The 13,106-nt window shown below is 35.5% G+C and overlaps 1 protein-coding gene across 1 annotated transcript in view; it reads left to right on the top strand.

The window, feature by feature from the left end:
- The window catches only part of SLIT2 (slit guidance ligand 2), a 259,493-nt gene that overhangs the window by 28,494 nt on the left and 217,893 nt on the right, over positions 1-13,106 (top strand). The gene's annotated exons all lie outside the window — the stretch shown is intronic.

Genomic DNA, 13,106 nt, shown 5'->3' with positions numbered 1-13,106 from the left:
GAATTTTCTTTTAGAACTGGGGGAATGCTCTGGAAGAGAAAGAATCCAAGGATAAAAAGTCATTGCAGGCCAACAATTGTTCCTAATCCTCACAAAATGCTGGAGAAATTAAATTTATTCTTTATTGCTCGAAGTGTTACCTAGGTCACTGGGCGATGGGAAAATTGAACTGGAAGTCGAGTAGGCACAATCTTTGTTTTGTGTCTAGATGCTTAACCTTAGACACGACAAGGCATCTTAGTGTGTTGTGGGAACTGGGTTCAGAGTATTAACACCGGACGTTTATTACCCTGGATTTATAATAGGCTATGCTGTCAGTAGATGAAAATGTTGTGTTTACATTTCAATGTTAAATGATCATTTAATTAACACCTAAGGAAAAAAAAAAAAAACCCTTGTGAAATTCTTAAGAGCTTTTATTGTTGGTTTCCGTGGAGGTTTTAATATCCAAGTTATGCCGCAATTGCTTCTATAAGTACAGCTAGAAAAGACATTTATGAATGCAGTCAAGAAGGACAGACAGTTTAACCCCTGTTGACCCTTCATCCTGAATGTTGATTTATATAGCMTTTTAAATGCATTGAATTTGTTTTAAAGCTTCTTTAAAGTTACTCACGCAGCATTTAAGCAACACATGTATTTTTCATTTGAAATATTTCCCAAAGTGTACATTCTTACAAAGAAGATAGCTTTTTCTTGGAAAACTACTAATGTATATAGAGGTTATCAACAAAAAAAATACTGTAGTTGAAAAAAAAATTGTGGTTTTGCCAGATTGTCTATATGTTCTTGATAAGGATATAAAAGCTTTTATAAGAAAAAACAAAATGTTTGTAACAGACAACATACTGTGTTTTGGTTGCAGTAACTACTGTCTGCATCTTTCAAAAAGAATAGGAAATTGGCAAGGGAAACTACATTACTGTAAAATTGCATATCCACTTTACCCAGCACAGATCTACTTCCATATGTTTCATTGTATCAAAGAAAGTCAGGGCTATCTAAAAGGTTTAATTTGCTCTGGGTCCTTCATAATGCTTTTTGTTGTAATGTTGATCTACAAATGCTTTCTGCAGTAATGTTGCCCTAGAAAGCAACTTGAATGTTTTGAATAGGGTTTTTTTTGCATCCTAGATCTAATGCTAGATGAAATGCTCTTTGTTAAAGAGCAGATTCTTTTCAACTGATGTGTTTTTATAAATGCACTGGTAAAAAGTGAAATTACAGATAGGTTTAGAGGTTGTTATTTGGTTTGTTTGTTTATTAGTTGGTCTTTGCTCAGGGAATAAACCCCAAAATTTTAAAGCATGTTAAGAGATTAATAATAAAAAGCCCAGTACAGCTTAAGTCAATTATTGTTGATCCACAAATTTAATTGTATTCTTTTTGTTTTTCCTGATTAGCATATCCTTCTCACATGTCAATAACTGAGTTAGAAAATGCAGATGGAATCTGCTGATACAGTAAATTTTCCTTTTTTTTYCACTCAACTGACATAAACCATCTAATACTTGATGAAATATTACAGCTGCAATGAGACTTCTGTCTGCCAGTAGGATCTTAATATTTTTCAAACTTCTCTGAATATATTTATTAAGTTGAAATTTAATATTCAGATAGAGACTTGAATTTGCTGTTGTGTGAGGTATTTGACCATTTACAGGTAAAGTAGTGTATTGCATTTTCAGTCCCTTTTTCAGTGTTTTTAATTGAAAAATAATTCTGCAGTATCTATTTTTTAGTTGACACGTTGGATAAAGGAGCCTTAGGATAGATAAAAAAGGTTTACCCTGTACCACATTCAGCTTGCTCTCTTCACAGTCCTATGGGGATTGTTGTGCTGGTGAGTGATTGGGACAGGAATGCCTGTAGGAAGAGTTAGGCTACACTTTCTACACACAGACCAGCAAACTTCAGCTGAAGCGACATCAAACTGTGTGGGATTCTGAGTCCTGTGCAGCTCACACAAATGATCTCAGTGCCAATTAAAACCACTCTCATTATGGTAAGGACAGTGCCAGTGTATAAGGTGCAATACTTGGTGGTGGAGAAGAGCTGAAGCCAAGGCTGCAGTGATGAACAACCTGCTCTGTTGTCCTGATTCCTGTGGCTATTGTAAGGGTCCTGGAGCCAGGGCTGGTGGTTTTACTTGGGAAAGGCTGCTTGTGAATGCTGAGCAGAGTTTATTCTCTCCCTCAGACACTTGARAGGCTCTGCTAATGGCTGTTCAGAGCCACCTCATGGGGAATAATGCTGGGACTTGCAGAACTCTTTTCATCTTTACAGCCAAGCCCAGGTGCAGGCCTTCCCTGGCTCAAGGGTGTTTAAAGACCACACTCTGAAGGCTTCTTTCCAGGGCCCTTACTCTTTAGGGGGAAGAAAGAAGGGGCTGAATTGGGGGGGACTAAATCTTTCAGTTGAGCACTCRTTAAGGATTTGCAAGGTAATGTGTACAAGAGACAAAATCCTTGCCTCTTTTCATTTCTCCTTCTGTCCAGACAGTTCAATGCCATTTTTATTTTTGCTGTGAATGTGTAATCAATGCAGTTGTGAGAATAGGCAGGCTGCTCATACTTTATCCAAGGAGAGTTTTGGTGGCAGCTGTTCAGTGCATATARTGTTTTAATATGGGGGAGATAGAAGAAAAATCAGCTCTTTTTTTTCCCGCCTCTGTGGCTTTTTGTAGGAGTGGTGGATAGCTGGCAGGGATTTAGATAGTTGATTGACCCCAAAACTGCAAAGGTTGCATGTTGAGTTTGATAAGGCCCACAGGGAAGGGTTGCAATGAAGATAGGATAACAGCTAAKGTAATAAAGGTGGATTTGTAGTTGTGGCTTCTCTGAATGTAAAGTTATGGAAAGCTTATTAGAGAGAAAAGAATGTAAATGTGCATGTAAAAGAGGGAGAAAAGAATTTGAAAAGCTTAGCAGAGCTAAAGAAAGTTATTTAGATGAGCTAAAAAATGTCACTGACACATACATATACTGCATGAAAGCAGTGATCATTTCTGAGACTGGAGAAAATTCCTATCTGGTCCTTGCTACTTCTGCAAAAATGTTAAATGTAGTCAGTGATTAATTGATTCTGTCATATTCACYGTGTTCTTTATGAATTGTGCATTCTTTATGAATTGTGCCTTCTTTGTAAAAACCAAGAAGCTTAATTCCCTTCTAGATTTTAGTAATGTCTGTAAATTCAACAGAGCAAATATTTTTGTGTAAGTCTCCTATGTCATAACTTGTTACAGTAACAGTACTCTCCTCATCACTTGCATGCTGACAATACAAAAAAAATACCACTAAAACGCTGTAATTTTTTTACATCAGAGTCATTTCTAAAAATGAAAAAACCAAAACTTTTGTGGGGAGCTTTCTAAATCCGTAGAGGAGTACTTTGCTACTTGATCTCTAGTACAGATTTCATGTCAGAGGTGCAGAAACCAAAACTACTCATTTGGCACAGAGTACAGAGATGTTTCATGGCAAAATTTTAGTTTTGTATGTAAGTTTAGCAGATGCTAAACTTAAATTTCATCTGTAATAAAAATCATAGTGACACTGTTGCTTTTCCTTGGTTCACCAGTGAGGGTAGCCCCACGCATTTGGACTTGAGGGTCTAAATGCCAATCAGGTAATCTTCACTCTTCTGGCTGATAACAGTGGCTCTATCTGTGTTGAAGAAGAGAATCTTTCATCATGTTGTAAGTCTTCTTAGACTAGGAAATGATCAGAAAATTGTACAACTGTTTTAAGATCTAAAGTAAAGATTACTGTTAGTAAAATTTGTTCAAATAGAATGCCGTATTAAGATGAAACAGTTTTGCAACATGGAGTATACTGTCATCTTTGAAGTCTTGCATATAAAGCTACATGCTCTGTTCAAAGCTGTTGGGGCACGGCCAATTGTGCCACAGATTACTCAAGGTTTAGATACTGGGCTKAAATATTTGGTTCGTTGTTTTGTAGTCTATTGATTGCTGATGAAAACTGTGTGAACAGCACACCAATAAAGTTTAGTAGAAATAATACTAAGGGATTTAAAGTATGCTGGAATTGTTTCTTCTGTGGATATGGACTGGAGAATGTGGGAAATACTAAACACGGCAAACTAAAGATTGTGATCACTGGGGAAAAAGCTGTTGTGAAAGACTTAATGATAATGACTGTGAGTGTGCAGCCTGGAACAATAAGATCATCTCATTTTGTGTGTACGTATCGAAGGCACTGCAGGAAATGGAAAATATTKCTAACTATGTTATGGTGTTTTACAAAACTGATGGTGATGCGGTTTGCTTTGCTTTATGTATTATGGGATGTTGGCTTTAAATGAATATTTTTCCCTTTTGTTGCTACATGAAAAATATTTCACTAATATTTTGGCTAAACTGAGGGGCTTTTTTCTGCTCTTGTAAATCAGGTTTCAAAACCTATTATGTCTTTTTCCTCAAATTGAAGAAAAAGGAAATGGATTTGAGTTGTAGGAAAGGTTTTAAAATTAGTATGTGCTTGTTAGCCTATTTGTATGAGTGGAATAGCGAAATAACAGCAGTATCGTGTGTATGTGTATTGGGAGGAACAAAGAGCAAAATTGGGAGAAATGTAGTTGAATTAGGAAGTTGATTGATAAAGAAAAGATTTCTGCAGGAAGTTGCAAGTTTTTGAGATGGGTGACTTATGAGTGATCATTTGGTKTATATTCAACATTAAAGTAAAAATAATAATAATACCCCCAGATACACAAATTCTTATTAAAGAAATGGAACTGGACAGTTGGTGCAATAATAAATTCACAAGATTTAAGTTTTAGGAGTAACAGGGCTGTTGGATATCATCTGTAGTGGCTGAAATGAAAGCTTTTTCTGCCATTTATTTTGTTCATTGCTGGTCTCCAAATCATTCTGTTACAAGCTCTCTTCATTGTGATTTTATCCACAAAGTTGCCAAGTGGGGAGAGGAGCATAATTCTTTCTTGCAGTATGAATGAGAGCTTGCACTGTTGTGTTCCATGTAATGAATTGGACTAGGATGATGAAAAGGAGTTGGATAGAGCCAGCAGTGCTTCTCATACCTAGATACACCCTAGGCAATGAGTTGATAGTAGGGAGAAAATCCTACTAAGAACAGTGAAAAGCTAACATTTCACTGAAAGTTACAAGTACTTGGGAATTTGCTGATTTGTCTTTTTCTCCAGACAAGACTGTTTTACAAGAGCTGCAAATTAGTGTAATAGTTTGTAATGTAGRATTGAACCTGGAGAGCCTTCCAGTGCTGGCAGAAAAGTGTGTTATTTTGCATGTTTACTCTGGAGAAATTTAKAGTAAGGTACATAAAAATTGTTGCATGTTGAATAAACAGAAGTAGAAAACATTTTGTGTTAAAAACACATAGTTTTGTTTCTGTTGTGTAAAAGTCTTCAGAGTCTCCTGAAGTAAAGCAGTGTTACACAACCCTGAGCTGTTATGCTATTCCATGGAATAGGAATTTGAGTTTTCATACCTCTGCCTTTCATGCACACGGCAAGGCCTTAGTGTGTGATGTGTGGGTATGCAAATAAATTAGCACTGGTAATTCTTTGGGTCTTCACTGTTAATGTTTAAGATGTTAACATTTTAAGACAAACAAAAACAATGTTCCTCAAAAAAAAAGAAAAAAAAATCCCAATCTTTGAGTAGTGAAAGAGAAAATGCCAATAAAGGTGGAGATGTCAGTCTTGAAAATATTTCTCTAAGTTTCTCCACAAGAAAGTAGTTAAGAAAAATATTATCTGTATCCATTAAATGTTGCMTTATTATTTGATGAAATACAGATAYAAATTTGGAAYTTAATTKAATGTCTTCATTTATTGAAYAARAATGTRATGCTATAGTTTCAGTTTATAGTTCCTTAGAAATATAAAGCTTTTTAACTGTGTACTTGTTGAAAGTGGAATTTAAATTAGATTCCTGTAACAGTGTTTAGAGCCTCCTCTTTTGCATGATTAGCTCTGGGTGGGATTGTTTTGTAAGAAAGTCCTTAGTTATTAATGCATTTTGTTCACTTTAYTTGCATTTTTAAATTATGGCTGGATTACTCTATTTGTCCACTGTGTTTTATTTTGACTTCTGAGCTTGGGATGACTTTTCAATTTGTTTGCTAAAAGTGAACGTTGCAGAAAAGTCCTTAATAATGTAATCTCATTCTGCACTATAATAGTGCAGGTCCTGTATAAATTTGGCAAGTATTTAAAACAAAAAAAAGTGAGAGTAGCTTTGATATACCCAAAGAAAGATACCAACAGAAGTAATCAGGGTATCTGTACTGCTCTAGTGTAAGATGCTCATCATCATTTTGGCATGCCATGGTTAATGACTTTCCCTGGGTATTCTAGGAACATCTTTCTTTCTAAATCAAGATATGGAAAACCCAGGGTCTATTTTCTTTTTCCATATAGAAAGGAGAATAAATGCTGTACACAGAAAGCTATAACCAGCTATAAAAAAAACAAAAACGCAAACAACTTTAATTATGTTCAGTGTTTCAGTTGGGTGGTCCAGAAGAAGATTGGAAAGATGTTCTGAATTGATTTCTGTTCTTCACCAGAGGAAAATACTGTATAATCAGAAATAACATTTTAATTGATGCTCTGTTTTGCTTTATTTGCCTAATAACAATATCCTGCTGTACGTTGTTTTATCTGCAGTGCTTTTGAGGTTATGCAATGTTTTGAGGCTATGACACTGTGTAAAACTTTCCAAATATGAAAATTTTTTAAAAGGAAAATGTGTTGTGAATTAACTGTAATTTTGAAAGGAAACTTAGTAACTTTCTTGGGAGGAAGGCAGGAGGTGTGGTTAAAACATTTTTGATAAGTATGGTTTTTTTGTCTATTTTATGCTTTTGTTTTGTTCTTGGATGTTATATTGAAGATGTGAATCTTTAGGAACTGCTCCAGAAGGTATGAACTGTAAAGGGAAAGTAAAGAAATATTTGTTTATGCTGAAGTTTTTTATAGAATTGGTACTCTGAAGTAAGCCTAGGTAGTGTTTGRACACATGGGAATTTCTTAAAATAAACACAGCCATAAAGGGAAAATGTGATAATGACTTGATGATGATGAGTGTCTGCTGTTRCGGGTCCAGTGAGATGCAAGTGCCAACACCCTGGCCTCTGCACCATGATCCAAATTGTAATGAAGGAATTTGGCAGCTCTGATGCCTTTATGTGAATGCATTACCATGGCTATGAAGATAAATAGTTCCAAAATGGAAATACTAACAAATATTTAGTCATTTCCAAGCAGATTAGAAGTGAAAATAGACATACTATAGAAACCAAGATAAATAAGAAATATATCTTCTGGGTATGTGTGTTCCATTCCTGTTTCCCTGGGCTGGTTCTTCCTTTTGAAAATCAGTGTACTTAGACAGGTTATATATATTCCCTTTGTAAAGGTCACATCCCCATTTCTTGATTTCTTTCAGCTTCCTTCCTGCCTTCCTTCTCTGTGACTCTCCTCTTAGGCAAACATCAGCCCTGATTAAAGTCTAAAACTTGTGGAAAATGTTCTGTACCGAATTGTGGGCTGGTGAGCTGTCCGACAACTGTAAACTGTCTAATGAAGTGCAAGAGTTCAGATTTGTTCAGGGGGGCAGGCTCCCCCTTGTGGGTGCTGAGCCAGTTACTTCAAGCTTCTGTGAGCTTCCTAGCATTGTACTAACTTAAACTATAATTCCACCTTTTTTATTATTATTTTTATAAGTTAGTATCTGGATATAATTCAAAAGTGGGTTGTTTCCTTTTTTTTTGTATCCTCAAGTAATTTTCAAGCCAGACTGACCTGAGAAGTCTTGATTCAGAAAGAAGGTTTGAGAGTAGGAAAATTATTGTTAGAACAGAAAGGTCTTAACTTTTTTTCTTGTTCCTGTTTTTGATGCAACTTCTGTTGCTGCTTTTTGATAAAAACTATTTCCATATCATCATGTTATGTTASCTTTTTCTTAATGTATTGCTGAGCTTCCCTGCTAAGTGATGTCAGGTCTGGTAATGGATGTCTAACATATGATACTGATACCACTGTGAATATCAGCACTGGCAGCTGGGAGACTATTTTCCATCAGGTTCTCCAGGTAACTCTTCCAAAGATTAGGGAAAGCTGTTTTGCTGGAGGAATGAAGTGTCTTTTGTTTGTCTTGAATGATGGTGCAGGACTTTGCAATGGAATGTGGGCTGTGGCACATTTTAGAATTTTGGAATTTAAAATTCAAAATTTTAAGATTTGAATTTCAAACTGTGGTAAAGGCAATTTTTCTGCTCTCTTCATGTGCTTGCCTGTTTCTTGCAAGGTGTTTAATGCAGCTCGTTGAGTTGACTTGTTTGCACAGGCTTAAGAGGCTTTTCTAGGCTTTTCTGCTTGCTTGCTAGCCCAGGCTGAATGACTCAGATGAGATCAAGCTGTTGACAGAGGAGGTGCTTTTGGAGCTGCAGATGGCACTGCCAGCATCGTAATGAAATCTGGTGCCAAAGGAAGCATATGAAAAATGTAGGAAACAATATTGTAAATTGCATGCCAATCTTGAAATATAGTAATGTGTCTGTAGATGGAAGATGTGTGTTTGTCATCATGAAGTCAATCTTCCTCACCCTTCCACTTCTATCAGCGCCAGCTCTGGCCCTGAAGATTTCTCAATGGCCTACAGTTAATTGGTCTAATGGCTGATCAACATCTTAGTAGTTGACATTGTCTCTGAAGTGAATGACAGTTTTGYTGGAAAATTCTTTTTTGAAATTCAGAAACCTTCTGGTCCTTCCAGATTCCTTTCTTCCTATCACAGTACTAGCCAGTACTGCTATAATGTGCATATGGTCTCCTGTCTGATGGAATTGATWGTTTGCTCTCAGATTATTCTCAATCCCTGAGTTGTTGTTTGATTTTTTTCACTCATTTTTTTTCAGTGTGAATTGGGTAAGAAGGAAATTGCAGATTCTTCCACCAAACAGTGAAGCTGCATCATGAATCAGGACCAACAAATTATATGACTTCTTTTTTGTAAATGGTCACTTGAAAATGCAGATTATAATTTCCAGAAAACTGCTTTAGGTATAAAATGAAGAATTCACCTCGCATGTCTGAATTATGATGATTATTACTTAAAAAATTAGGGAGCGATGCTACTATTTCTCCTGCTTTTGTGGACAGATATTTTGTKTGGCCAGCTGCTAGAGTTGCAGGGGGTTTTGTTTCTTCAGGAAACGTGAGCTTGCCAAACCTGAACCCAGAGTCACAGGAACAGGGTAATTCAGTACAGAAATTTTTATTTCCTCACCAGCGCAAACTCTGATTGCATATTGCAATCAAACTTGTAATTTGACAGAGTTCCGGATTCAGTTTCCTGGGCAGTCAGGAGGAGCTTTATACTAGTCAAATTCCCTTTTTACATGTCATGGATCAATGGAAAAAAAAAAAGTGTGCAAAGAAAGAGAGAATCATTTAATGGATATCAGCAATAATTTCTGATAACGCTTGTTCTTGTATAAGTTGTCATATCCCAGGGGATATCATGTTTAGTCATGCTTCTTCCATACTTTAGTTATCAACTTGATCAAATTCTTGTGTGCAGTGAACTTTTTGTCTTCTCAGTATCTTTAGYATATTATTTCTCATCACTGTCCTGAACCTCAGCATGGCGTTGGTTGCTGGTGTATTTTACTGGTGAATTTTACTGGTAATAGATGTTGTGATGTCTAGATTTCTGTCTTTTCTGGAGAAAATTATTTTTTCTCCTGAAAATTCTCTTCTGGATTCTTAATGGAAAATCCAGTTAGTCTAGCTTTCTTTACTATAAATTATTCCAAGATGCTTTGTGTAAAAGAAAGTATTTTCTTATTTCTTCTATGGAGGAAGCATGCAGTGGAGGAAAAAATGAAATTACCTTCTCATTTTGAATTCAAACACACACATAGTTATTAATCAAATATTAAAAAGTCCCCCRAAACCAAATGAAAATAGTACCTGGAAAATAAACATGTATTTTTAATAACTATATGGGATTTTTACATGTAATTGCCCAAAGGTAACCATGACATTACTTTTTGTATCTTGTGCATGCTAGCTACTTTAGTTTAGTAGCTTTGATAAATGTGTCTATCATTGTGTTAATTTTAATTACTGTGGTTTGTGAAACTGCTTCCAAATACAAGGGGTATTTGTAGAAAGCTGGACAGATTGACAAGTGATTGACAGGGTAAACAGTCTCACTGTGTTCTGATATGCTGTGCTGTGGTGAAATGCTACAGACCCCTCATAAGCCTCAGGAAGTAGCTGCAATCCAATTTTTATTAAACTTTTACTGCCAGTGTATCTTGACATTGTTGTTAATCGGGAAACTAAATGTGCTACCGTTGTCTTTTTCTTCATTTCTTTAGAAAGCTTCACTGCTACTTTGCATTCCTATAAAACTTCTGTATGACATAGCCCRAGAGTGATATATTTGTTTGTATTAATAAAATAGAGTGTTGGCAAGAGGAAGTTCAGACATTGCACTTTCTCATATGTTTTCCATAACTTTTTATTATTTTTGTTGAAAATCTTTAAATTACAAAAGCCTTGTTTGGTGTGATACTGCAGAATAACACCCATTGGCTCCAAAACAAGATCCACCTAGAAAATGAATACTAATTCTGTGTARTGCTTAATGTTCACCAGCAGAGACAGGCACAGTTTTACCTTCCTCTTGCCCTCTCATTTTCCCTGCCACCTTCTCTCTGCAATACACCAAAGAAAGAAAAAAACAAACTGAAAAACCTGCTGGAAAGATGGATAACTTCACTGGTCTGCCCCTGAAGGTTTTTGTTTTGTAGCATCGAGAAAATATTGATAAATGTGAGGCTATGAGTACCATAATGGCAAATACTTGGTTTTTCTGCTGAAGGTGATTATTGATACTTGAGTAAAGAAAGGTATTTCACATATTTTGAAAGCTTTGCAGCTTTAACTTAAGACTGATATTTCTTATGGGGAGATCAAAGATTGCTATTGTAAACTTTGGGGCAATGCTGCAGCTTCATCTTGAGATGCCACATGTGGGTCACATGGACACATCAATTGCATCATTCACATCTCAGGTTAAGGTGGTYTGTGATGTTACCTTGCGCCCTGGATCTTTCACTATGAAGCAGGCTCCTTATCTCCTTATGTTTTTAGACTAGCCTCTCATTTCAAGCAATTAGCCTCTTTTTCTGTGTTGCCTGGAGATTTCACCCAGTTTGCCAACTTACTCTTCTTCTTTTACTGAATGTGAACAAAATGGGCGATGGCCAACCGTGTTAAACKATATTAAGATGGTGATAAGACATCCTGTAGTCTGGATTAAAACTTCTTTCATCCTTTTTTTAGTGTGGTGAAGTCAAGTGAATAGAACCTTCTTAGGATGTTACTTAAAAAAAAAAAAAACAAAAACATCCTAGTATATGTAGTTAATCTTTATTAAATATAGTRATTTCACCTTACTTCTTCATAAAGTGTCAGTATGCTGCTGTAACCCTGCCATATAATTTAAGAAATTTCCACCTTCACAGTGGATTTTGCCCTAACATTACAGCTTTTCTGCTTGTGATAAATGATTGAGGATAGACTGGAGAGCTCTGAGGATAGTGCAGAACTAAAAGCTGCAAAATGTGTTGTGAAAATGGAAAAATGTATTTTGAGAATGAMATAAAAAAATTTCTTTGTACAGTATATTCTACTATCTTCAGCTGGACCTGTTACCTTTCCCAAGTTCTTTGTCAAGCAGCAGTAATGCTTACAGAATTGGGTCAAGCTTGTTCYGCTCAGTCTCAGGAAATTGTTGAACAAAGCCAAAGTGTCTGGAGCTCTCTGGAGGATGGGGGTTTCATGTAGAAAGCAGAGACACGCTAGCATTCAGTCCTTTTCCACTCCTGAGGGAGCAAGGATGCTTCTAGAAACTGGGAAGAGGAAGGCTGTGAACACCAAGAAGAGAGTGACTGAAAGAAATGAACTCATCAGAGAGATTTTTCATAAGAAATATGAAACAGAARAGACCAATAAAAATGCATCTAGAAATTACTGAGTTGAGATTACATGTGGCAATTAAGTTTTGCATGTATTTTTTTATGCTTTAGCAAGAGTCTCAGCATCTTGAATACYTTCTACTTTGGCAGTAGATATTAGAAGACTTTTTATACAAGCATTGTTAAATCTTTCATAAAAGATTCCAGGTATTTGAATGACAAAATTATTATGCCTCCYGTAATAATCAGGACCTACAGAAGTGTTTTGTATGGTTTTTTCTGCATTATGTGCTTTAATGCCTCTATCATCTAAATATATRATTTCAAATGAAAAGTTTTCAGAAGATTTTAAGCCATTTACCTAAAATTGTATGTAATGTGCAATAAAGAAACAAGAACTAGCCGCATTCAAAAAAGAAGATGGAACTAGTAGAGGTAATTTCTTGCACTTCAAAACAGTGCTGAAAATACTAGTAATTCTTGACACTATTTGATTCTGATTACAGTGGTTAAATTTTAAATTTAAATAAAATTTAATGTAAATTTCATTGGTAAATGAATCCAAATTACACAAACTGGATGAAATTTAAGCAATGCTCTCAGAAAATATTTTATCTGAGTTAGTAGAATCAAGTTGCTTGATAACTGATCTCAAGAGAAAATGTTTTCTTAGATAAATATTTTTTTTATTTGTTTTAGGTTACACAATATTTTAGCTCTAGAATTTCTAAGTTAAAAATATTCCTCAGAACTCTGTTCACCATTCAGTGTTTCTATTCTTTTAGTGTGTATTTTTGCCTGTGGAAAAGGTTCTAATAGGTAGTAACTGGTGTTCTGTTCTAAAATAATTAAATAGTTCTCTGTAGTAATAGTTCTGCTGATTAATTATGTTAATGTAAAACTGTGTTGTTTCTTCCTGTTCAGGTAAATATCTGCCTGATTTCTAATAAAAGTTTTATTGTTGTGCAGTTGTTTGAAGTGTTTGGTGAGATGGTAGATTTGATTACAGTAGTATTTAATTGTCTGATGACTTGTCTTAATCTTCTGTTAATTTATTCTTTGTGCTGTAAAAATACTTATAATAAAACATACCTTTAAAAC

Source organism: Malurus melanocephalus, unplaced genomic scaffold (genome assembly GCF_030028575.1).
Source record: "Malurus melanocephalus ecotype Western Australia unplaced genomic scaffold, MMel_1.1 scaffold_47, whole genome shotgun sequence".
NCBI lineage: Eukaryota > Metazoa > Chordata > Aves > Passeriformes > Maluridae > Malurus > Malurus melanocephalus.
This window is presented reverse-complemented; position numbering and strand designations above follow the sequence as displayed.